General features: G+C 41.9%; 1 pseudogene; it reads right to left on the bottom strand.

Annotated features, from left to right (window-relative positions):
• Positions 1-366: 366 nt before the first annotated feature.
• On the bottom strand, positions 367-2,273 carry LOC128586193 (60S ribosomal protein L38-like; annotated as a pseudogene).
• Positions 2,274-4,534: the final 2,261 nt, after the last annotated feature.

Genomic DNA, 4,534 nt, shown 5'->3' with positions numbered 1-4,534 from the left:
CCTTCCCTAGAGACCCTCGGGTCAACCAGAGGTCCAGGGCGCATGTTAGTGCTCCGTTGGAGCATCTGAGGGTCAACTACATGGTCGACAGAGGTTGGAATTTTGAAAATTTTTTGATCTGCTGCAGGGGATCCTGCCGCTAGGGGGCGCTTGCTGACCGTGTGCTCACAAATAGCTCACCTAGTGGTTTCTTTTTGCCCCCCCTGCTTATTTATTTCTTTCTTTATTTGTTCACTCATTCATTCTTTTCCTTCCTTCCACTCTTTCATTTGTTTATTTATCTTTTTGTTTATTGTCATTTATTTATTTACTTATTATCTTTTTTTATTTTTATACTTTAGTACAATTCAAATCAGCATGTCTGCTTCATTTCAGCTCCTTCACTGCCAAACCAGCGGACAGAGACTGCTTCAGTTTCTCCCCCTACTCTTTGTCTGTGATCACCAAGGTATACAGGTATCTGCTGCATTGAACTTTAAACTTCACGTTATCCTTATTTTTTTTGATCTTGACAGACTTGGCATCCTTTTGCCTGGCTGAGAGCAGAAAATCCTTCATTTCCTCAATTTTCTGAGGCATTGTGAAGAGGCGTGTGGGGAAGGCACAGACCTTCAAAACAAGATGCAAGAGAAGGCTATTTACTTATTTTCTTTGAGACAGAGACTCAGCTCAGGTAGGGGTGTGTGTGTGTGTGTGTCTCCGTCCGTCCATCCATCGTCTGTCTGTCTGTGAGTATGCGTGTCTGTCTGTCTGTCTGTCCGTCCCTCCTCGGGCAAAAAGAAGTCCGAGGCTGGCGTGTCCTTCTTGGGTTGACCGGTTGTCTGTGCCGGGACACTGAAAGATTTTGTGGTCCATTGGGAAGGATCCTGTCACTAGGGGGGCACCCACAGGGAGTGGACATGACGCGGTCCCTCCGCCGACGCTACTACAGGGGACCGTAATAGCTCAGCTCGTGTTCTCCTCCCACCCCCCTTATTTTTCCTTCCTCCCTTCCTTTTCTCCATCCTTGTATTTATGTATTTATTTATTTTGAGACAGACTCTCAGCTCAGGGAGGTGTGTGTGTGTGTGTGCGCGCGCACGCGTGCCTGGCTCCTTGGCTGCTTGAGCCACAGGTGCTGAGCCAGTTTCATTATTTTTCTATTCATTCAGTCCTTCATTTCGTTTCATGTATATATGTTAAACTCTTTTTCTTTTTCTACATTGGACGGATGGATGGATGATGTCCAGGCCAACTTTGCACTGGGCTATGTATGCTCTTTCTTTCTTTCTTATATTGTTTCTTTCTCTCTGTCTCTCTTTCTTTTTTCCTTTCTCCTTTCCTTTCCCTTTCCTTCTTTTCGTTCTTCTTTTTTGCTTCCCCCGCAACCCCATCCCCCAGTTTCCATTCACACTTGTCTGTGCGTCCGTGCATGTGTGTGTGCCTGCGTTCTCCCATGGGCGCATATTCTGTTTGACACCTTTCCCTTTGGCATATATGTGCGTCTGTGCGTGCGTGCCATACATACGTGCACACGTATGTTATGTAACGTAACTCAGGCCGCAAGCACGAACGTGTTTCCTTCCTTCCTTGTTTCCTTCCTTCCATCCTTTTATTTATGTATGCACTTATTTATTTATTTATTTTCAGACAGAGTCTCAGCTCAGGGAGGTGTGTGAGTGTGTGTCCCTGGCTTCTTGCTGCTTGAGCCACAGGCGCTGAGCCTATTTGTTTATTTTTGTATTCATTCATTCCTTCATTTCATTTTATGTATATCCATAAAACAGTTTTTCTTTTTCCACATCAGATGGATGGGTGGACGGACGGATAGACGGATGGGTGATATGTTGGCCAACTTTTCACTGGAGTATGTATGCTCTCTCTTTCTTTCTCTTTCTCTCTTTCTCTCCTTTTCTCTTTCTCTTCTCTCTCTCTCTTTTCTTTCTTTTTTTCCTTCCCCCAACCCCATCCTCCAGTTTCCATGTGCACTTCTCTGTGCATGCGCTTTCCCTTTGTCATATATGTGCATCTGTGCATGCGTGCCATACCTACTTGCAGATGTACGTTACATAACGTAACGCATGCCGCATGCACGAACGCGTATCCTTCCTTCCTTCCCTCCCTCCCTCCCTTTCTCCCTTCCTTCCTTCCTTCTCTCTCTTTTTTTTTTTCAGTTTTTGGACGGGGCTGGGTTTAAACCCGCCACCTCTGGGGAGAGGGTGTAAATCTTGTGCCGGGCCGTACCCATATCCACAGCAGGTCTACAAAGTGAACAGCCTCTGGCATGTTGGAACAATGTAGGTAAGAAAAGTAGGCACGCCGGATCCATAACTTTGGGATAAGGATAGGCTCTAAGGGCTGGGTCAGTCAGGGAGGGGCGTGAAGCGGGGCTGGGTGTGCGCCACAGCTGGACGACGCGCCGCCACCCCCGCCAAACCCAGGGCACTTCTACGTGGACCTCCGCCACCCCAGTTTACTGTTGAGATGATGCACAGTTTGGAATCCATCTGAAAGGAATATGTCAGGATCTTTAGTAAAACTTGGGAAGTTTTTATTTATGATAGTCTCTAGTATGGCTTCCATACCTTTGGGACAGTCTTCTCCCCCAGGGATTCCTATTATCCATATGTTGGAACACTTCATGGCATCTCATAAAAGCAAAGTGCCTGCTCTACTTTTTCTCTCTTCTTTTCTGACTCTTTTATCAAATATGTTAAATCAAAAACTTTATCCTCTAATTGTGATGTTCTTTCTTCTCCATGATCTAATCTATTTTTGATGATTTCTACTCCTTTTTTACATTCCCTGATTGATTCCTTCATTTTTTTAAATTTAAATAATAGCTGTGTACTTTAATGCAATCATGTTGCATAATGTGCTGGTTTTATGTAACATTTGAAATATTTTCACAGAACTGGTTAACATAGACTTCACCGCATTTTCTTAGTTATTGTGTTAAGACATTTATACCCTACACTTAGTAAATTTAACATGTACACTTGTAAAATGCACCGTAGTTCTGTTCCCACCAATTACCCTCCCTCTCCAGAATCTACCCCATCCCCATCACTCCCTGTCCTCTTCTTCTTGGGCTATAATTGGGTTATAGCTTTCATATGAAAGCTATAAATTGGTTTCATAGTAGGGCTGAGTAAATGGATACTTTTTTGATCATTCCTGAGATACTTTGTTAAGAAGAATATGTTCCAGCTCCATCCATGTAAACATGAAAGAGGTAAAGGCTCCATCTTTTTTTAAGGATGCATAATATTCTGTGGTGTACATATACCACAATTTATTAATCCATTCATGGTTTGATGGGCACTTGGGCTTCTTTCATGATTAGCAATTATGAATTTGGCGGCAATAAACATTCTGGTGCAAATATCTTCTGGATATATACCTGGTAGAGAAATTGAGTGATCAAATGGCAGGTCTATTTTTAGATCCCTAAGTTTTCTCCAAACATCTTTCCAAAAGGAATGTATTAGTTTGCATTCCCACTAGCAGTGCAGAATTGTTCCCTTTTCTCCACATCCACACCAGCATCTATGCTTTTGGGATTTTGTGATGTGGGTTAATCTTACTGGAGTTAGATGATATGCCAAAGTGGTTTTGATTTGCATTTCTGTGATGATTAAGAATTATGAGCATTTTTCATGTGTCTGTAGGCCATGTGTCTGTTTTCTTCAGAGAAATTTCTCTTCAAGTCCCTTGCCCACCCTCAGATGGGATCCCTTATTCTTTTCTTGCTAATATGTTTGAGTTCTCTGTGGATTCTGGTTATTAAACGTTCATCAGAGAGATAATGTGCAAATATCTTCTTCCATTCTGAGGGCTGTCTGCTTGCTTTACTTACTGTGTTCTTGGCTGTGCAGAAGCTTTTTAGTTTGATTATGTCCCAGTAGTGTATTTTTGGTGTTGCTTCACTTCCCTGGGTGGTCCTCCTCGGAAAATATTCACCCAAGCTGATTTCTTCAAGTGCTTTCCCTGCACTTTTTTCTAGTATTTTCATAGTTTCTTGTCTTAGGTTTAAATCTTTAATTCAGTGAGAGTCTATCTTAGTTAATGGTGAAAGGTGTGGGTCCAGTTTCATTCTTCTACAGGTCTCCAGCCAGTTCACCCAGCACTATTTGTTCAAAAGGGAATCTTTTCGACATTGAATGTTTTTAATTGGCTTGTCAAAGATCAAATAAGGGTAAGTAGCTGGGTTCATCTCTTGCTTCTCTATTCTGTTCCATACATCTATCTCTCTGTTTTTGTGCCAGTACCATGCAGTTTTGATCACTATTGTTTATAGTATAATCTGAGGTCTTGTAGTGAGATTCCTGATGCTTTGTGTTTATTTCTGAGTAATGTCTTGGCTATTTGAGTTTTTTTCTGATTGCATATAAAATGAAGTATTATTTATCCAAGATCTTTAAGGTATAACAGTGGAGGTTTGATAGGGATTGCATTTAAATTATATTTACCTTTGGGCAGTATAAACATTTTAACAATGTTGATTCTTCCCAGCCATGAGCATGGTATGTTTTTCCCTTTGTTAACATCTTCT

The sequence above is a fragment of the Nycticebus coucang genome, chromosome 5 (assembly GCF_027406575.1).
Source record: "Nycticebus coucang isolate mNycCou1 chromosome 5, mNycCou1.pri, whole genome shotgun sequence".
Taxonomy (NCBI): Eukaryota; Metazoa; Chordata; class Mammalia; order Primates; family Lorisidae; genus Nycticebus; species Nycticebus coucang.
The sequence above is the reverse complement of the archived record's forward strand: the minus strand, read 5'-3'. Positions and strand labels throughout refer to the sequence as shown.